We start from the raw sequence: 22,697 nt of genomic DNA, 5'->3' as shown, positions 1-22,697 counted from the left end.
GAGCGGAAGCCGTTACCGTTAATAAAAATGTTAGTAACGTTAAAGAAGGTGCCTCCCGTAAGGGAAGATTTGAAATGTTCAAATGTTTTTATCTTTTTCAGTTGTGAAAATAAAACCGGTGATGGACGGGCAGCCTGCGGACGGTCTGCATTTAACCAACGGGGAATGTGACGCCCTGGACAAACCAGGACGTCACAGGTACTGCAACAACACACCCCACACCCCGGTTAGCCACATCAGCCGCACATACAAATCCTTGTTGCCTCCCTCCAGGGGCTGATGTCCACACCAAGTGGGGTGGAGCCAGGCGGTTGGCTCCACCCACCAAGGAGTTCACAGTCCTGGAGGCGGGAAAGGTGCAGTTGAGTCGAGTTGAGTGGAGTGGAGTCGAGTGAGGGAGAGTGAAAGGAGAGGAGCTGACTGACCGTGTCCGGGTACGTGGCCCGGGCACCTGAGAGCAAGGTTGGCAGACGGTGGTGACCATCTTCAGGAGAGGCCGATTGCCGCACAACCGTAAGGACCGGGGTCGGGCGGTGGCCCGCCGGTACCGGATCGGGGAGCGAAGAAACGCCAGCACGGACCCCGACCAGGCTTGGAGTCGTCGTTAAACCGGTCAAAACCGTCAGAGACCGGAACCTCCGGGGTTCCTCAGCAGCAAAGACCCGACTGAAGGCAACCGCTCAACCGTGAAGGGAAATACAGCTACCGCCACAGCTAGAGTTCCCAGGGCCAGAGCCTGCGGGCAAAAGGGGCTCCTCCGGCAACACACCGCTGGGGAGCGGGCTACCGGTGGGAAGCCATCGGGGCCAACAACACATCAAAGGTGCAGGGAGAGACAGTTACCGCCAACCTACCGGGAGTGATCACCGCAGCTGCCTGTGGGACCCGTCCATCCAGCCGTTTGCTTCACCAGAGACTCCGTGTACGTTACTGGCTGAGTGAGTACCACTGTGCCGCCTGGCACCGCGCTGCCCCCGCGACCCTGCACCTTCCCAACTCCTGCCATCCACCTTTCAGTCCACATTACCGGGCCCCGGGACCACCAAATCCCCCTACCCACGGAGGGGAGAGATACATCTCAGCTGCTCCCTGTCATCGCTCCCGGGATCCCCGTCCAGAGCAGTGGTGGTGCCTCATTATCACCACAAACCGTGGGTGGCGTCACAGACTACATCCCCAAACCAAACCACCCCTTTCACTCACGGGCGAGGAGCGCTGCTCCAGTCCCCGGATCCGGCCAACCACTCGAGCCACCGAGCAGCAGCAGCAGGCGGACCCGAGCCGCGAGCGCGGTCGAGTAGCGCACCCCCCCGCCCGCGACAAGCCCACACTCCGTATGCTTCAGCCTATCTTGATGATGTCGTAATATACAGTGGGGACTGGGAGTCCTACCTTAACAATAAGAATAAAAAAGGTTGTCAGCTCACCCCTCTTCACTCCTGGATTCTGCACAGATGCAAGGAAATGCCCTGGCCCGGGCGGCAATGGATATCAGCAGAGGAAAAAATCCAGCATCATGGAGATTTTGTAGAAATAAAACTTGATTTTATTGTAGCAGAATAAAAACATGCAGACCGTGCAGTGGGCACAGAGGCACAGGTGAAAAAATGTGGGTTATCCAACGCGTTTCGACCAGAGAGTCTTATTCATGCCATGTGATTTACCCCAAACTGATTCAGTATTTAAAAGGTACACATTACGCGTCATGGGATGGACTTAGTGCTCAATTAAAACTAAAACCGCGCAGGTGTGCATTCCCAGTGGACAGATGCACCAATAACACGTAGTGGGGATAAAAACATGTATGTAGAAAACCACAATATGAAGAATGAATAAATAAGATTGAGAAAAATATCACAAAAACATTGGATTTGTATTTAAAGATGGTGAATCCATAATGAGAGAACTACAAAACAGCTTTCAATACTATTATAAATCATTTCCATATAAGTCATACAGCAATAAATTTGGAATGATTATTGGAAGCTGAAAATAACAGAGGGCAAACATGAGAGAGATGTCTATTAGTCCTGTATAAAGCAGTTGTCAAGTACACAGTTAATTTTATATTAGTACATAAAATATATCTGAATGTTAGATAGTGAATTCCTGCACAGGAGGCAAAAAAAAACCAAAACACAGCATATCTACCGCAAATGCCATAGTAAATCTAGGGAATATACAGTGCCTACAAGTAGTATTCAACCCCCTGCAGATTTAACAGGTTTGATAAGATGCAAATAAGTTAGAGCCTGCAAACTTCAAACAAGAGCAGGATTTATTAACAGATGCATAAATCTTACAAACCAACAAGTTATGTTGCTCAGTTAAATTTTAATAAATTTTCAACATAAAAGTGTGGGTCAATTATTAATCAACCCCTAGGTTTAATATTTTGTGGAATAACCCTTGTTTGCAATTACAGCTAATAATCGTCTTTTATAAGACCTGATCAGGCCGGCACAGGTCTCTGGAGTTATCTTGGCCCACTCCTCCATGCAGATCTTCTCCAAGTTATCTAGGTTCTTTGGGTGTCTCATGTGGACTTTAATCTTGAGCTCCTTCCACAAGTTTTCAATTGGGTTAAGGCAGGAGACTGACTAGGCCACTGCAACACCTTGATTTTTTCCCTCTTGAACCAGGCCTTGGTTTTCTTGGCTGTGTGCTTTGGGTCGTTGTCTTGTTGGAAGATGAAATGACGACCCATCTTAAGATCCTTGATGGAGGAGCGGAGGTTCTTGGCCAAAATTTCCAGGTAGGCCGTGCTATCCATCTTCCCATGGATGCGGACCAGATGCCCAGGCCCCTTGGCTGAGAAACAGCCCCACAGCATGATGCTGCCACCACCATGCTTGACTGTAGGGATGGTATTCTTGGGGTCGTATGCAGTGCCATCCAGTCTCCAAACGTCACGTGTGTGGTTGGCACCAAAGATCTTGATCTTGGTCTCATCAGACCAGAGAACCTTGAACCAGTCTGTCTCAGAGTCCTCCAAGTGATCATGAGCAAACTGTAGACGAGCCTTGACATGACGCTTTGAAAGTAAAGGTACCTTACGGGCTCGTCTGGAACGGAGACCATTGTGGTGGAGTACGTTACTTATGGTACTGACTGAAACCAATGTCCCCACTGCCATGAGATCTTCCCGGAGCTCCTTCCTTGTTGTCCTTGGGTTAGCCTTGACTCTTCGGACAAGCCTGGCCTCGGCACGGGTGGAAACTTTCAAAGGCTGTCCAGGCCGTGGAAGGCTAACAGTAGTTCCATAAGCCTTCCACTTCCGGATGATGCTCCCAACAGTGGAGACAGGTAGGCCCAACTCCTTGGAAAGGGTTTTGTACCCCTTGCCAGCCTTGTGACCCTCCACGATCTTGTCTCTGATGGCCTTGGAATGCTCCTTTGTCTTTCCCATGTTGACCATGTATGAGTGCTGTTCACAAGTTTGGGGAGGGTCTTAATTAGTCAGAAAAGGCTGAAAAAAGAGATAATTAATCCAAACATGTGAAGCTCATTGTTCTTTGTGCCTGAAATACTTCTTAATACTTTAGGGGAACCAAACAGAATTCTGGTGGTTTGAGGGGTTGAATAATAAATGACCCTCTGAATAAACTTTTCTCAATTTAAAAAAAAAGAAAAAAAAGAAATAACATTCTTTTTTGCTGCAGTGCATTTCACACTTCCAGGCTGATCTACAGTCCAAATGTCACAATGCCAAGTTAATTCCGAATGTGTAAACCTGCTAAATCTGCAGGGGGTTGAATACTACTTGTAGGCACTGTATATATGGACCATTATGCGTTAAGGGAGAGACCACAGATCGTTGTTATTAGGTGTACTGCAAGATTAAGTCCTGTCGGGTATTCAGACCATTCGGCACCCTGGTCCCAAGCCTGAATATCCAAAAGGATTCTCTATTGAGGAGTTTTCTTCTGTGGTCTCCCCCTCTAATGGGATTGGTGACTTTTTCAATGCCCATAAACGCAAAGAAATCAGTGCATCTATCATGAACACTAACAAAGTGCCGAGAAACTGCTGAAATATTAAGTGCATTTGCATTTAAAGTATCCGACAGATGTCGTCTGATTCGTTTTTTTAGGGGGTTCCCCATGCAGCCTACGTATTGAATCCTGCACTTAGTGCATTCGATCAGGTATATAACATACGATGGGTTGCAATTAATATAACTGCCCACATCATACGTTAAATACGTGGTCCATATATATATTCCCTAGATTTACTATGGCATTTGCGGTATATATGCTGTGTTGTTTTGGGGTTTTTTTGCCTCCTGTGCAGGAATTCACTATCTAACATTCAGATATATTTTATGTACTAATATAAAATGAACTGTGTACTTGACAACTGTTTTATACAGGACTAATAGACATCTCTCTCATGTTTGCCCTCTGTTATTTTCAGCTTCCAATAATCATTCCAAATTTATTGCTGTATGACTTATATGGAAATGATTTATAATAGTATTGAAAGCTGTTTTGTAGTTCTCTCATTATGGATTCAACATTTTTACATACAAATCCAATGTTTTTGTGATATTTTTCTCATTCTTATTTATTCATTCTTCATATTGTGGTTTTCTACATACAGTTAGGTCCAGAAATATTTGGACAGTGACACAATTTTCGCGAGTTGGGCTCTGCATGCCACCACATTGGATTTGAAATGAAACCTCTACAACAGAATTCAAGTGCAGATTGTAACGTTTAATTTGAAGGTTTGAACAAAAATATCTGATAGAAATTGTAGGAATTGTCACATTTCTTTACAAACACTCCACATTTTAGGAGGTCAAAAGTAATTGGACAAATAAACCAAACCCAAAAAAAAAATTTCATTTTCAATATTTTGTTGCGAATCCTTTGGAGGCAATCACTGCCTTAAGTCTAGAACCCATGGACATCACCAAACGCTGGGTTTCCTCCTTCTTAATGTTTTGCCAGGCCTTTACAGCCGCAGCCTTCAGGTCTTGCTTGTTTGTGGGTCTTTCCGTCTTAAGTCTGGATTTGAGCAAGTGAAATGCATGCTCAATTGGGTTAAGATCTGGTGATTGACTTGGCCATTGCAGAATGTTCCACTTTTTTGCACTCATGAACTCCTAGGTAGCTTTGGCTGTATGCTTGGGGTCATTGTCCATCTGTACTATGAAGCGCCGTCCGATCAACTTTGCGGCATTTGGCTGAATCTGGGCTGAAAGTATATCCCGGTACACTTCAGAATTCATCCGGCTACTCTTGTCTGCTGTTATGTCATCAATAAACACAAGTGACCCAGTGCCATTGAAAGCCATGCATGCCCATGCCATCACGTTGCCTCCACCATGTTTTACAGAGTATGTGGTGTGCCTTGGATCATGTGCCGTTCCCTTTCTTCTCCAAACTTTTTTCTTCCCATCATTCTGGTACAGGTTGATCTTGGTCTCATCTGTCCATAGAATACTTTTCCAGAACTGAGCTGGCTTCATGAGGTGTTTTTCAGCAAATGTAACTCTGGCCTGTCCATTTTTGGAATTGATGAATGGTTTGCATCTAGATGTGAACCCTTTGTATTTACTTTCATGGAGTCTTCTCTTTACTGTTGACTTAGAGACAGATACACCTACTTCACTGAGAGTGTTCTGGACTTCAGTTGATGTTGTGAACGGGTTCTTCTTCACGAAAGAAAGTATGCGGCGATCATCCACCACTGTTGTCATCCGTGGACGCCCAGGCCTTTTTGAGTTCCCAAGCTCACCAGTCAATTCCTTTTTTCTCAGAATGTACCCGACTGTTGATTTTGCTACTCCAAGCATGTCTGCTATCTCTCTGATGGATTTTTTCTTTTTTTTCAGCCTCAGGATGTTCTGCTTCACCTTAATAGAGAGTTCCTTAGACCGCATGTTGTCTGGTCACAGCAACAGCTTCCAAATGCAAAACCACACACCTGTAATCAACCCCAGACCTTTTAACTACTTCATTGATTACAGGTTAACGAGGGAGACGCCTTCAGAGTTAATTGCAGCCCTTAGAGTCCCCTGTCCAATTACTTTTGGTCCCTTGAAAAAGAGGAGGCTATGCATTACAGAGCTATGATTCCTAAACCCTTTCTCCGATTTGGATGTGAAAACTCTCATATTGCAGCTGGGAGTGTGCACTTTCAGCCCATATTATATATATAATTGTATTTCTGAACATGTTTTTGTAAACAGCTAAAATAACAAAACTTGTGTCACTGTCCAAATATTTCTGGACCTAACTGTACATGTTTTTATCCCCACTACGTGTTATTGGTGCATCTGTCCACTGGGAATGCACACCTGCACGGTTTTAGTTTTAATTGAGCACTAAGTCCATCCCATGACGTGTAATGTGTACCTTTTAAATACTGAATCAGTTTGGGGTAAATCACATGCCATGAATAAGACTCTCTGGTCGAAACGCGTTGGATAACCCACATTTTTTCACCTGTGCCTCTGTGCCCACTGCACAGTCTGCATGTTTTTATTCTGCTATAATAAAATCAAGTTTTATTTCTACAAAATCTCCATGATGCTGGATTTTTTCCTCTGCTGATATCCTACCTTAACAAGGTACAAGCTGTGGTGAACTTACAGACAGTGAGGGCGAAGAGCAAACCCCAATGTAATACCCAAACCAGCGTCCACGCATTGTCCTGCTTCTCTCCCTAGGCGCGGATGTCGGCACAGATGCCCAGATGGAACGCACGCCGTCCCATAGTGACCGGCCGGTGAGACGCAGGATTTCCTGGTCTACCGGTCACATGAACGGTCACGTGGTGAGCAAGGGGTGGGAGCGCATTAAACGAATCCAACCCCGCATTCTGCGTCACGGCGTCGTCATCATGGTGGGAAGGCGCTCAACAAACTTTATTCACACATACATTTGCGTGCAATCGTGTGATTAAACATATAAGGCATAAGGGTATTGAACTTGTTGAATACCTCAAAAGAATATAGAGAAAGGAGGAGGGAGGGGGAGGGAGTCATCGGAATGAGATCACCAGGCTCTTCTATATGAAGTATATAGGAAATTGACTGTCTTACCAATGCAGTCAATTATTTAAACATAACATCCCAACAAGGTAACAGGGTGATACACACCCCGATAGGGGAATCTAGTTAACATATGCCATATTCATGACCAAAGGAACAACAATGATCAGTAAGCAAGAAGTTGTACATGAGACCAATATTTTTAAATAAAGCATCCATAGTTGAGTTGTTAATTCAAACCAGAGGGAGAGACTGTGCTCAGACGGAAGATCCATCTCGCCTCCTTTTGTTAGATCAGCTGGTCTCAGACTCCCCCTCTAATTGGTTTCTCAATTTTTTCTATGCCGATAAATTTAATGGCGTTTTTTCTCCCACCATGGGAGACATTGACATGACGTGCCAAGGATGTATCTCTGTCATGTTCAATGTCTCCCATGTGGTCACCAATACGCCTGCGGAACTCCCTTCTTGTCCTTCTGACATATTCGAGTCCGCACGTACAGGTTGCTTTATAAATAACGCTCTTTGTATGGCAGTTAATGAAGTCATGAATGAGAAATGATTCCTGAGTGACATTCGAGGTAAAGGTTTTGCCAGGTGAGACAGAGGAACATGACACACAATCACCACATTTATGGCATCCCTTTAGATTGGATTTAAGCCAGGTTTTCCTGTTTTGGTGCCAAAAAATGGCTGTGGACCAGCCTATCCCCCAGGGATTTTTCCTTGTGATAGGTGACCTGGGAGTAGGGGCCCACTAATGTTTCAAGATCATTGTCCATGGTCAATATTGACCAGTGTCTTCTTAGGGTGTCCCTAACAAGACCAGCACCATTGGTGCATCTTGTCACAGGGTCGCCCCCTTCTTTTTTGGAAGGTTTTAGCGGGTCAGATCTAGTCTTAGATTTTGCCTCCTTATAGGCCTGACTCAAAATTCTATTGGGATAGCCTCGATCTAGGAATCGCTTCCTAATATCGTTTACTTGTGTCATGAAGGAAGCATCGTCGGAGCAATTACGACGAATTCTGTAGTATTGCCCCTTAGGGATTCCTATCCTGAGGGGAGCTGGGTGGTTGCTGTCCCACCTCAGAAGGGAGTTGGTGGAGGTTGGCTTTCTATATGTGGACGTGTTCAGGGTACCTTCTTTCGTTTTATTGATGAGGACGTCCAAGAATGGTAGTGAAACGGGATCAGCCTCATAGGTGAAACGAAGGCCTATCTCGTTGTTATTCAGTTTGTTGAGGTACTTCTCCAGCTCGACCCGAGTGCCGCGCCATATGTCGATCCGGTCAGACATTCGTCCGTCATCACCCTCCTCGGAGAAGACAATAGTCTCCTCCCACCAGCCCAGGAGCAAGTTAGCGTACGAGGGAGCACAAGGGCTCCCCATCGCTGTGCCCCTGAGCTGGTGGTAAAACTTCCCATTAAAGGTGAAGACGTTGTTCTTCAGGCAGAATTCCAATGCTTGTAATATGAACGTATTATGGAGATGGTATTGGCAACCTCTCATAGAGAGGTAATGTTCAACTGCCCTAAGTCCCATATGGTGAGGGATTGAGGAATAAAGTGCCTCTACGTCGATACTCACTAGGATACTACCCTCCTCAACTGAGATGCCCTCCACTTTCAGGAGGAGGTTGGTAGTATCCCTTGTGTATGAGGGGAGTGATTCGACGAAAGGACTCAAGACCACGTCCACATATGAGCCTAGATTCTGGCATATTCCGCCAATACCGGAAACGATTGGCCTACCCTTCAATGGACTGAGTCCTTTATGGACCTTGGGCAGGCCATAGAACGTTGCCATGATGGGGTGTTCCGGTATCAAGAATTCATGCTCCTTCTTGTCAATCACCTTATCGGCAAGACCTTTATCCAACAGTCTTTTCAAGTCTGACACCAAAGACTCTGTTGGATTACCTCTTAATATAGCATACCCTTCTCTATCCATAAGTAGATCGTGGCACATCATAAAATATTGTGCCGGATCGAGGACCACCACATTGCCACCCTTATCAGAGGGTTTTATGACAATGTGGCGGTCCTGCTCCAATGCCCGTATTGCCACGATCTCCTCCCTGGTACAGTTGCAGTGTGTGAAGGTTTTGTGCTCACTTATTTCTTTTAGATCTCTGGATACCAGATTAACTAATATGTCTATCGTTGACATATCGTTCTGCACCGAAGGCATTTTGGTGCTTTCATTTTGAATGTAGAAAAGGGACCTTGTCCAGAGAGATTTGGATTCATTTCAGATAGACCCTCCAAAAGTCTAACATCAGGTAACATGTTCGGGGGGATACCTAGCTCCTCACTTAACTTGTTGTCTTTTGTGTGAAAGAATTTCTTCCACTTGAGCTTTCGCGCGAATAGGTTTAAATCTTTTATGCAAGAGAAAAGGTCGAAATCCGTTGTGGGGACGAAGGAAAGTCCTTTCTCAAGTACTGCCATCTCGGTCCCACTCAGAGGCCGGGATAACAGATTTATGACCTTCGGTCCTACGCTTGTTCCTGGCCCCTCGTTACACCTGTTCGGCTCCTCAGGGAGTAAAAGTTGTCTAAAAAAGTGGAATTTTGAACAGGCTGAGATCTGCCTCTTCCCCTCTGTCCGCGACCTCTCCCTCTATTCCTGTTTCTACTGCGATAATTGTATCCCCCGTTCCCTTGTTCACCATCAGATGCCTCGGTGTCAGTGGAGGAGATGTCTATATGTTGCTGAGGCTGGAGTGTCTTATTAGTCAAGAAGAAGTATGCCTTATTGTCAGGAAAGTCCTGGATGTCTCGCATATACCGTTTGTGCTTGCGGTCTTTGATCAAATATTGGAAGTGCTCGATGGTATTCTGTAAATTGGTCTCTTTTTTGGGGAAATCGGTTTCACCAGAGTATTTTTTGACCAGGGAAATCTGTTCTTTCAAGTTATCATTCAAACCTGATAGAATCTGTCTCTCTTCCTCAAGGAGGAGTTTCATCAATCTGAGAGCACAGTCAGTTGCCTCCCTTTGCCATTTTTTTTTATAAATTCAGAGGCTCTAAACCTATTCCCCGGATTGAGAGTAATCCTCAGACCTCTAGGCACTATCCCTTCTCTAATATAATTTTCTAAACTCTGTACCTCCCACCAGGAGACTATCTGGTCCTTATACACCTTGGTGAGATCTCTGAAGGCACCGTTTAGAGTAGGTGTGTATTTTTTAGGGATAGTGCCTTTATCCGAGAAGACCCCCTTTGCATCCTCAAGCCACTGGTCAGTGTTGAGTTCTCCAGACAAGAAACTGGCCATGTCAGTATGATCAAAGCTAGAAAAAAGCACTTATTCACAACCGTTAGGTATCAGGAAAGGATTCCATGTATTAAATCTGCAGAAATAGCGACATGTGAATATTAAAATTTAGCCTTTAATTGGGTTTGTTTAAAATAAAGTGGAATACACACAGTGATCAAAAAAACCAATTGCTTATCTCTATTTGTGGGTAGCCCCACAAACAAATAATCCATTGGATATCAGATAAAATACTTTAGTTTTTTAATTACAATAATTATCCTTTGTAAAGGGATCATTTTTATAACATAAAGAGCCCAATTTATGCGGGGCCCACGCCTGATTCATGAAGTGGTGCATGCCTCTTCATGAATCTGGAGTGTTTGATGAGTGGCATGGGCCTCCTTGTGCCATGCAAGAACTATTACTCCCGTCAGGGACTGGAGTGAAAGTTCTGGCATAGGGAACACCACAGATCGTCATGAATTTAAGGAGCTGTGGTATCACACCCCCGTCCCACCCAAACCCTGTCAGTTTTGGAGTGAAAATGGCAAAAGCCATCAGAATTTGGCACAACTATGAACTGATCCAAATTTTTGTGACTTTTCAAAGTTTTTGTGCCTTTTTTTGGCATAAAAGCTTTGATAAACTGGGACCAGAGCATTTTTAAAAACTTCCACATATCTAGGATGCATAGTGTGATTCAATTCTCCCCTGTCCCTGCTGGGGATAGAAGCTATACGAGCCGTATATTACAATACAAAGGGAAGGGGAAAAGAGTGCCCTATCACTAGGGAAAGGGGGAAGTGGTAACCGCTGACAATACAGCTCACCCGCACTGCCCTCAGCAACTTTATATAGGTTCTGCACCTGTCACCGAGCAGGAATACCCCACATTAGGCAAACCCTGATCTGGGCCTAAGTAAAGATGGTACTTATGAGCTCTTCGTCAACACCACTAACGCTAAAGGAGACAAATGGAAACAATACAGAGGAAATACAATTGCTACCACCTGAGCCCAGGTACATAGCAAAAGTCAAACACTCATCTTAGGACTGAGGATCAGCTACCACAGAAGTCTCTGGAACAACGGGAGGAGACGACCTCTGCAAGCCACAGCCAGGAATAACTATAAACTTCACCCAAAGCACCCCAGGGTGAAGTTTATAAAGGAAGTCAGAGGCTGACAACAGAGGAAAAACTGACAGTTTCCCAGAGTCATGGAGTCCACTGCTGCAGAAACAGTGAACTGTCAGATAACAACAAGTGCTGCAAATTTCTGGGATTTTCCAACACTTCTGCCACTGGATTGTCAGCCGGCCATGACATCCCCTCACTATTTTTGTGTGAAATGCCTACAGCTCTGCCTCAACTCCAGAGGTTCTGAGGAAAAATTATCACATCTAAACAATAGAGAAAGACAGGCATGAAGAATATACAAGTTTTGAAATGCAATTATATACAATGTGATATACTTCAGAGTGCCTATCTCCAATCTGGGGCTGCGCTTTTAGTAAATAAAGCAGTGGGTAAATTGAGATTAGAGAATTATCTAAATATAATCTAGTACCAAAACCTTTCTCAAATGTTCATAATGGCTCTCGAAATACCCAACTTACTAGCAAAGTGGAGCTCGAATTTTCATTTTGTGGGATCTCAGTGTGCAGAGCGGAATCGCACAAATCTATGCAGCTGCTCTAAGCATGAGAAATTGCTCTCTCAACTAATCCAGCGCGGTCACTTACTTTTTTAAGGTTTTACTGAACTACTTAAGAAGGATGCCGCAGAGCTGGTGTCGTAGAGCTCACGCTATCAGTGATCACTGAGGGTTGTGGGATCTCACAACCTGGAAGTTCCTTTTCGGGGACATTAGGGACACTTCCAAAAGTTTTGGTACTGGATTATATTTAAAAAATTCACTAATCTGCGGCTCTTCACTGTTTAAGTAAATAATAAAGGCAGCCACAGATTTGTGATAAGCACTATTTAAAGGAAAAGTCATCAAACACATTGCACTAGAAACTACGGGATATTACCCCTGTAACAGTGTGAGCAGCAGATTCCCCCATAACAGTGCGGCATGACCACATTTTTCCTTCAATCTTTTTCCCTATTTTTCTCCTTCAAAACCTAGATGTGTCTTATGGTCCGAAAAATATGATAAGTTTAAAAAGAGAGAAAAATTTTCTTTCCCTCACCAATTCTTACTTGATCAATTGTAGCCGAGTTGTGGATAAACCCTTTGAATTATGGTACATTATGATGGCTTCTCTTGTGTGACTCATCTGACAACAGGACCTGATTAATGAAAAAAACATTTGCCAAATTCTGAAAGCAAGAATGGCTGCTCCGCTCTGTTGGTTTTCTGATGGTCGCAAAGACTTGATTTACCAGTTATACATTTCAATTATACACAACATGAAAAAGGTTTCTTCCCTGTGCGGCTTCTTCACATGTTTAACTAGATCTGATTTCTGAGAATAACATTTTCCACCTTCAGAACATAAACATTGTTTATTTTGTGTGATATTTTTGATGGTAAACAAGACCTGATTTCTTAGTAAAACATTTACCACATTCTGGGCATGGAAATGGCTTCTCCCCTGTGTGATTTTTTTTGATGTCTAGCAAGGTGTGATTTCTGAATAAAACATTTCCCACACTCTGAACATGAAAATGGCTTCTCCCCTGTGTGAATTTTCTTATGTTTAATAAAGCTTATTTTGTGAATAAAACATTTCCCACACTCTGAACATAAAAATGGCTTCTCCCCTGTGTGATTTTTTTTATGTCTAACAAGGTCTGATTTCCAAATAAAACATTTCCCACACTCTGAACATGAAAATGGCTTCTCCTCGGTGTGACATCTTTGATGCTTAAGAAGTTGTGATTTCCAATTAAAACATTTCCCACATTCTGAACATGAAAATGGCTTCTCCCCTGTGTGAATTGTCTGATGTTTAATAAGGCTTATTTTGTGAATAAAACATTTCCCACACTCTGAACATAAAAATGGCTTCTCCCCTGTGTGATGTTTCTGATGACTAACAAGGTGTGATTTCTGAATTAAACATTTCCCACACTCTGAACTTAAAAATGGCTTCTCCCCTGTTTGATTTTTTTGATGTCTAACAAGGTCTGATTTCCTATTAAAACATTTCCCACACTCTGAACATGAAAATGGCTTCTCCCCGGTGTGACAACTTTGATGCTCAAGAAGTTGTGATTTCCAATTAAAACATTTCCCACATTCTGAACATGAAAATGGCTTCTCCCCTGTCTGAAGTTTCTGATGTGTAACAAGGGTTATTTTCTGACTAAAACATTTCCCACACTCTGAACATGAAAATGGCTTCTCCCCTGTGTGAATTTTCTGATGTCTAACAAGGTCTGATTTCCGAATAAAACATTTCCCACACTCTGAACATGAAAATGGCTTCTCCCTTGTAGGAGCCTTTTCACGTTCCACATGCCTTCTGTAACTTTTATTTTGCTTACAATTCTGTAATAAATTGGAATTTTGGACTTGTTTGAAAAGATCAGATGATAGAGCTTTCCAAGGAAGGACTGGAGGTATATCTGGGATAGCAGCATGCTTTTCATATGTATCATGTGTGACACTTTCATCGTCTGTTTTAAATTCTGAAGATATTAGATTTCCATCTGAACTCCTGATATAGTTATCGGCTAAAAATAAACACAATTATTATTTTTTATGATATAATTTTGAAAGTAGATTTATTTTTTTAAACTATAACATAAGAAATTAAATTAGGAAACAAATTATTCTGAATCTGTTTTCCAATTTCGAGATCTAAGAGTTACATCTTTGTTAATTTGGATCTCCCATTCCTAGCGCCAGTTCTCTGGAATGTGCTACAGTAAATAATCTGATTAAATGTCGCAATGTGACTGTAGAATAATGAGGGACAGGGGGTTGCTATACTTTCCCTCATGCTAGGAGACCTTAGGCTATCCCTAACCTCTGGCTTACCCCTGAACGTGGAAGGAAGGGGCAGGAGTATGATGGAAATACAGATTAAGACTGACAGGAAAACCAAAATTCAGACACACACTTTAAACTCACAGAAATAAACAGTGAGAGACCAAGGAGAAAAGTAAGAGCAGGAAGGCAGAAACAAAAAGACAACAAAGGTTAATACCACAACTGCTCACAGCAATAATGCTCAACAACCACTAGTTTGTATCACAACACGTCACCTGTTTAGGTAAACTATAGCTGGCATTAATGGAATAGTCCAGCCAGCATATACAGAAGGGGAGCAAATGATACTGACTCCACTACAGCATGTGATCAAAGACATTAACAAGGAGCCCAGCAGAGTATAACTCTTGCTAGTCTTACTAATTATGTGGTTTGACGCCTGCATCTCCCTGCGCTGCTCACAGGCATCAGAGATGTTAGCAAGCAGAGTGCCAAAATTTGTAGTTTCCATAGATCCTGATGCCGCCATGACAGTTGGCGATGCCTGCAAGCATCTCGTTGTGACATTGATCCACAACATAGACAATTTCAAAAAGGTTTTTTTCGAAGACGAAAATAAAATAGAGACAGATGCCAAATATTTAATGGGCTTGTCCGGGACTAACATTGATGGCCTATCCTTAGGCTTTGTAACCAAAGTAGGTAGCAGGGTCTTGCTGTTTGTGCAGATAAACATTAGGGCTCCAATTCATCAAGACCGGTGATATACACTGACAAATGACATCAGGGACTGGCGTGAGATTTCTGATATAGGGAACGTCGCAGTTTGTTATGAATTAGAGAAGTGGTGGCATCACACCCTTCTTCTGGCCAAGCGCTGCCCATTTTGGCAAAGTTGGTTAAAATTGGCGTGAAACCTCCAAAAGTTGCACAATTTATTTTTTGTACATTCATTTATTATTGACTGTAGAATGGCTATGACGTATCAATGTTTGGAATCAGCGGTACAAAAGGATGTTGATGAAATAGATAATCATGACTGTAAGGCGCTAGCGTTTTAATAAGTGCTAAGAAAACCATGCAATGTAAAAAAAAACAACGGTCATCGTAATCAAAGCAAACAAGAGACTATGAAAATAGCTCTGCAGTGCAGCCAGGCCAACCATCTGCCTTTATAAAATCCTTCTCCGGTCTTCTTTCCAAGCTTATTGTGCAATTCACTGGAGACAAAAAGGGGATTTTCAGGTTCTATCTGGTACCAACCATCAATGGTGTATTTACTAATATCAAGACCAACTTAAACCAAAAGCTCAAAAGAACCCATTGTGTAACGGGCTTCCAATTTCATTGCAACATCCATGTCTTCCTTAAGCGAGCTTTACACGCTACAATATATTTTATGATGTGTCGGTGGGGTCACGTCGTAAGTGACGCACATCCGGTATCGTAAGTTACATTGTATCGTGTGATACCTCCGTGCGATTGAACGTTAAAACGTTCATCGCACGCACGTCGTTCAATTCCTAAAAATTGAACGTGAGGTTGTTCAATGTTCCCGAGGCAGCACACATCGCTGTGTGTGACACCCCGGGAACGATGAACAGATCTTACCTGCGTCCCGCGGCTCCCGCCGGCAATGCGGAAGGAAGGAGGTGGGCGGGATGTTTACGTCCCGCTCATCTCCGCCCCTCCGCTTCTATTGGCCGGCTGTTGCGTGACGTCGATGTGACGCCGAACGTCCCTCCCACTCCAGGAAGTGGACGTTTGCCGCCCACATCGAGGTCGTATGGAAGGGTAAGTGCGTGTGATGGGAGAAAAAATTGTGCGACGCATTCAACAAATTGAACGTGCCGCACATATGATGGGGGCGGTTACGATCGCATACGATATCGTATGCTTAATCGTAACGTGTAAAGCAGGCTTTAGATGCATGACCTCTTTCATGAAGATGCACGAATTCCATTAGGTATGGTACCAGAAGACGGTTAACAATGAATCCTGGGGTGTCCTTACATGACACAGGCATCTTTCCTACGGTTTTACTGATGTCCATGAGAGAGTCAGAAGTCGTTTGGTTAGCCATTGGTGTTTTAATGACCTCCACCAGCTTCATCATTGGTACTGGATTAAAGAAATGCAGCCCTCCGAACTGATCCTGCCTAGTTGTGGAGTTGGCTGTCAGTTATTGCCAATAAGAATGTGTTGCTGGCAAATATGGTGTGTTCTGGTGTAAATTTGTCCAGTGTCTTAATTAGTGCATTTTTCCACTTCCAAGTTTTCTAGTATGGCTTCCACTACCAGATTATTGCTGTGCACCACGGCCGCTGGGTCTGTGCTTGTGCTGAAGTTTGAGAGTGTTTTGCTGATGAACTGTGAAGCAGCCTCAGGCTTGTCCACAAACATCTTCTTAGTGACCCTTTTCAAGCTGTCTTCAATACTTTTTGCAGACTTTTTCAAGATGTCATCAGTATGGTCCACTAAAACAAAAGTGTTTCCAGTTGCTGCAGCTACCTGCGCTATCCTGACACCCATTAGGCCTCCTCCGATCACAGTCCCATGCTTCATAGTCAGCTTCTTCGTGGTGGCGAGGCCATGTCTGCTTGTACTGCTGGGAGCTGAAGGACATGCGAGTGATGTCAGCACAGCGCGCCATGAGGATTTAGTCGTACAATCTATTTTCACAACTCTGTTGCACAAAATAATTGATTGAAAAGTGATTTCTGACAGAATTCTGGCATAATTGCTTTGAAGAATCAAGGTCTAGGCGTCAAATGTCCTTCTATAGGTGTCTCCAATCCTTCCAGGGTAGTTTGCCAGTAGCTCACATTCTCTACAACAATAATTTTATTAGATATTTTTTGGTAGTTTTAAAAATTTGGTATTTCAGTGTGCGGCTGTAACTTTTTTGATGTCAAAAAGGTTCTTAAGCAGTCCTATAATCGATATATAAACACTGGGGCCACTAGGAGAATGGGGGCCCTGTTAAATTGCCCAGTTTGCTCTCTCTTTCCCCTAACACCAATCCTGTATGCCAGCCTGTGTCCTGTTCAGTTCTTTTAGATTCCTGCAATTAAGAGACCTTTGGTTACATCATGTCATAGGACTTCATCAAAGGTCCTTAAACAATCAACTTCCGAATGCAACTGATTTAGGTCCTTAAGAAAGTGGGGTTCCTGAGAAATTGCACAGTTTGACTCCTCCGAACGCTGGACCTGCCTGCAACTAGGGCTTATTTTAAGGGAAACAGGGTATTTATGAACCCTCTGCAGGTCTTTGAGTTGCCTTCATAACGACATAGAGAAGGGACTAGAAACAAACAGCAGAAGAAGCAGAAGCAAAGAAAATACAGCTGAAAAAAACCCAGAGTAGAAAGTCTAAAAATGTAAACACAAAATTAGTGCAGAAAGTACATGAGTAGATATCTCTTACTGGATAGAGCTGGAGGAAACACATCCTGAGGAACATCGGGATCTTCTTGTTTACAGTCCTGTGGGAGAAGAGGACGGGGACATCTCTCTGGTGTTGTCCTCTTACTGGATAGACCTGGAGGAGACACATACAGGGACTGAATTAATTCCTTACATACAGATAATTATAGGCCGTGCGTATTTAGTCCTGTCTATTACCTGGTGATGTGAGGGGCTGGGAAACCTCCATCATGACGTCCTTGTACAGATCTTTGTGTCCTTCTAAATACTCCAACTCCTCCATGGAGAAATAGACGGTGACGTCTTGACACCTTGTAGGAACCTGACACATACAATGATACCGTCACCCCCGATCCCTTCATAGCGTTACTGTATAATGTCCCAGCATTCCCAGCAGTGTCACCTCTCCAGTCAGCAGCTCAATCATCTTGTAGGTGAGTTCTAGGATCTTCTGGTCATTGATGTCCTCATGTATCGGGGGGTGAGGTGGAGGCCCCGTGATTGGGCTCAGGGGTCTTCCCCATCCCTCAGACACAGGGGCCTGACAGCGCTCACTAGAGGTCTTCTTCACTACTGTGTAATCCTGGTTATGGAGAGACACAGTAATAAATCTCACTATAGACATTTCCAGAGTCCTCACCTCTCCAGTTCTGTCCATCTGTAAAGGTTGCTTTACACGGGACGATATATCATGCGATCGCACCCGCCCCCGTCGTTTGTGCGTCACAGGCAATTTGTTGCCCGTGGCGCACAAAGTCGTTAACTCCCGTCACATGTACTTACCTCCCGCACGACCTCGCTGTGGGCGGCAAACATCCTTTTCCTGAAGGGTGAGGGGCGTTCGGCGTCACAGCGACGTCACACAGCGGCCGCCCAATAGAAGCGGATGGGCGGAGATGAGCGGGACATAACATTCTGCCCACCTGCTTCCTTCCTCATTGCCAGCGGGACACAGGTAAGCTGCAGTTCATCGGGGGGCGTGGCCAGCAGGCAGCATGAGCGGTCGCATCTGAGAGCAGCTCCGCAGTCCAACGCTGATAAATACTATTAATCCTGCCGAAATTGGTGCCTAAATACACCTCCGGATTACCTGTGGTGCGGTGAGCATTTTGATCGGTACCATGAGCAGAGGTCGCAGCGCAGCGGTGGCTGAAAAGCTGAAGAAGTTTGCTCGCGACTCCCAGCAAGATGGCGCCGGCAAGCAGGCAGAGCGGGAATCCAGTGAGGCGGAGGAGGAGGAGAGCATGGAGGACGGATCCAAGGAACCGCAGGAGCTAACCTTGCAGCAAGTTACTTCGCAGTTACTTGCGGCGATCCAGGATTCAAAAGTGTCGCTGATGGGCAAAATCGAGGAGGTTAAGATTGATGTGGGACTCCTCCGGCTGGACCTGCAAAATCTGAGAGAGCGGGTAAAGGAGACGGAGCAGCGGATCTCCACGCTGGAAGACGACGCAAGAGCGATGCCGGGCAGATTGTCCTCTTTGGAGAGCGCGGCAAATAACTGGGCACAAAGGGCTGACGATCTGGAAAACCGCCTGCGTCGCAATAATTTAAGAATTCTGGGGATGCCGGAGAGGGCAGAAGGGAGCGACCCATGTAAGTTCATGGAAACATGGCTCTCTGAAACTTTCCCTGATGCGACGCTGTCAGCGGCATTCGCTATAGAAAGAGCCCACCGGGTACCGGCCAGACCTCCTCCCCCGGGAGCGCAGCCTAGACCTCTCCTGGCCCGACTGTTGAGCAGCAGGGATAGAGATGCGATCCTTGGTGCGGCGCGACGCAAAGGCCCGATCCTACATAATAATGCTCCCATACTGATTTTTCCTGACTTCTCTGCGTCTCTCCAGAAAACGAGAGCATCCTTCATTCAGGTGAAAAAACGCCTTAGAGATTACCATATTGCTTATTCCATGATCTTCCCGGCTCGTCTCAGAGTGGTTCATCAAGAGCGATCCTTGTTCTTTACATCTCCTGTGGAGGCGGATGACTGGATCAATACACTGAAGAGGAAGCGCTGATGCGTTAAAGCCATGAGCGACGCCGAGAGGATCGCTGTTGTGATGGCATCGCGGTTCTGATTGTTTATTTCATCTCCTTTGGATTGAGGTCGGTGATACGATTCCTTTTTCTGGGACGCCTGAAATCGCTGTTGCGATAGTTTTAGGATCATCCTATGCAGATATTCGGCGTCCCTCGATATTGAAGGCGCGATATATTTTTGTTCCTCCATCCCTCCTACCATGCGAGTGGAGCGATGTTCGGGATCGCAGTTGCGTCTGCGTCCTGCTCCTTTGGTTCCAGTTTGTGGAGAAATTGACGATTCCATCAGGATGCGCTGGTGCGCTTGCGACCCCCGGAAGCATGTGAGTTACTGGATGTGTTTATTATTGGCCTTCCATTGTGCCGGTTTCCAGGTTGGCCCCCCCCTCAGGGCTGGGCAGCTGGAGGTGGTGCCTCTGAGTGGGTCGGGACCTGAGCTCACTGCGATTATTACTAAGCCCTGTTTGAGTTCTGGAATACTCGTTGCTGGTGGGACCGGATTGAACTGTCTTCAGGCGGGACATGTGCCAGAACGCTGCTGCGGCGCCGTGACCACGGTCATGCGATCTTGAATTATCCTGCATCTTGCGATCCAAAAGGGGACTTTACTCCGGGTTTGCAGTATTTGGCAACGCACTTAAGTTCAGGATGCTGAATTCTGTCTTTAGAGCTATACTAAGGTTTTTTGGGGTCACCATACATGATAGTCATATAATTTGAGATTGCCTGCAAATTCTCCTTCCATTTCCTTTACATTCCTCTCTCTTCTTCCCCCCTCTCAGTCTCACTTACTTGTTTAATCCCTCAGCCCCTTTATCTCATCCTCATACCCATCTTTGCTATTCTATTCCTATCTACCTCTAAGTCTTCTTTGCTATTTTCTCCAATTTCCCTCCTCAACCTCCCTCTCTCTTCTTCAGTTTCCACCCAGTATGCCCTCCGTTACCTCTCTTCTTCTTATATTTCTATATTCCCTCCTCCTCACACTCTCTCTTCTTCCGCCCATCTTAATTTCTTTCCTCTTTCTTCTCTTCCCTTACCCCTTTCTCTCTTCCTTACCCCCCCCCCTTTTTTTTTTTTTTTTTCTCTCTCTTTACTACTCTCCTTCTCTTTTCTCTTCTCTTTCTCTCTTCCCATATTTCTATGCCTACTCACTCTGGGTTCTCTTACCTACGTACGATTAAAGGTTATGTTGCAGGATAACTCAATACGTTGGACTGCAGGAGAAGCTTAAGTCCTTGTTTGAGGACACCCCCGTACCAAGTACACCATCTTGCCACGTTGGTTCACCCTGGTCGTTACTAGGGACACCCTCTCCTGGTCACACTACTGGATCAGTTCTTTCGGCTGTGTGTTTGCAACCGATAGTTTGTATTTAAGGGTACGTTTGCCCAAGTTCTACTGTGGGTTAAGTTTTTGACATTTCCCTATTAATTCAGTACGAGATACATTTCAATGGCTTTAAGCTTGATGACATGGAATGTTAGGGGGCTGGGCACATCCAGGAAACGGGCGGCAGTATTTGCACATATCAAAAAATCCAAAGCTCAGATTGTATGTTTACAAGAGACCCATTTGTTGTTGGAAACCACGAGAGTGCTCCAGAAGCCTTGGGTTCAATGGTCAGCTCACTCTGTTCATTCCTCATATTCGAGGGGAGTATCGGTACTAGTCCATAAAGCATTGCGGTGGGACCCGGGCAAGATTATAAAGGATAATGATGGGAGGTATGTGTTTATCCAGGCTCACATCGATGGGATCATGATAGTGATCTTGGCCATATACATCCCCCCTGCGATGGGAATCTCAATTTTGTATGAAGCGGCTAAGTTTGCCTCACAATTCCCACAAGCCTTGGTGCTCTGCATGGGGGACTTCAATTTGATTAGTAACACAGGGCTGGATAGATTCAACACCCGACAGGTCCCGATCTCCCCCACGATGCAAACTAGACTGAGTGCATTCCTACAGGAGGTGGGGTGGTGTGACATGTGGCGGTTTTTTAACCCAGTACTGAGAGAATACACATGTTATACCCCAGGGAAAAACTCATTGTCTAGAATTGATTACATCTGTGGAAATGAAAGAGTCTGTGCCCATATACAATCGGTGTGTCATCTACCCAGATCAGTATCAGACCACTCTCCGGTATTTGTCAGCATTAAGTGGGAGGGTTGTAAGTCTCGTAAAGTGTCACGGAAGATTAACCCTTGGTGGCTGTCACTCTTTGGTACCAATGATAGGATTCCTGATCAGCTCAGGGCATATACCGAGACGAACTCCGTGGAAGAGAATCACTCGGCCTACTGGGACGCGCTTAAGGCGTATTTGAGGGGATGCTGTCACTCTTCTATCTCTTATGTCAAGAAACAGGCGGCCAGAGAGGAGGAGGAATTGGCCACTCAAAATAGAATGCTTGAACATAGATTTACCTCAGACCCTTCTGAAGGAAACAGATTCCAGTTGCTACAGGCTGGGAGGAAATATCTTTTGTTCCTGCAGGATAAGGCTAAGAGGCATGTCTTCTTCATGAACCAGAGATATTTTGAGCAAGGGAACCAATCTAGTAGTTTACTAGCGTTCCTGGTGCGCCAATCCACTAGCTCACCTGCGGTCCTTAAGATCAGAGACTCCGGTGGCGAATCAATCACCTCCGTCACTGGCATCCTGAAGGTGTTTCTGGACTTCTATAGGAACCTATATGAGTCCAGGCTGGCTGTGTCAAGGGAGGAGATCACTGAATACTTGCGGGATCTGGAGCTTCCCAGATTGACTTTGGCCCAGAGGTCGGCCTTGGATGAGCCCATTAGCATGGAAGAAATGGTGGAGGCGATGGGAGCCCTCAATAGGGGTAAGGCGTCTGGCCCAGACGGACTCCCGATTGAGATATTCGACAAGTATAGGGGGGAGCTGGTTCCAGCTCTCCTGGAGACGGCTGAGGCTTTGTTCCGCAGGGGACGGTTGCCTGATTCCTTCTATGAGGCAACCATCGTGCTACTATTGAAACCAGATAAGGATC

The 22,697-nt window shown here is 44.9% G+C and overlaps 1 protein-coding gene and 1 pseudogene across 1 annotated transcript in view; one reads left to right on the top strand and one right to left on the bottom strand.

Annotated features, from left to right (window-relative positions):
- LOC142259064 (uncharacterized) overlaps window positions 1-22,697 on the top strand; it is a 143,710-nt gene that overhangs the window by 20,153 nt on the left and 100,860 nt on the right. The gene's annotated exons all lie outside the window — the stretch shown is intronic.
- On the bottom strand, window positions 11,182-16,775 carry LOC142259061 (hydroxyacyl-coenzyme A dehydrogenase, mitochondrial pseudogene; annotated as a pseudogene).

Source organism: Anomaloglossus baeobatrachus (genome assembly GCF_048569485.1).
Source record: "Anomaloglossus baeobatrachus isolate aAnoBae1 chromosome 5 unlocalized genomic scaffold, aAnoBae1.hap1 SUPER_5_unloc_24, whole genome shotgun sequence".
Taxonomy (NCBI): Eukaryota; Metazoa; Chordata; class Amphibia; order Anura; family Aromobatidae; genus Anomaloglossus; species Anomaloglossus baeobatrachus.
This window is presented reverse-complemented; position numbering and strand designations above follow the sequence as displayed.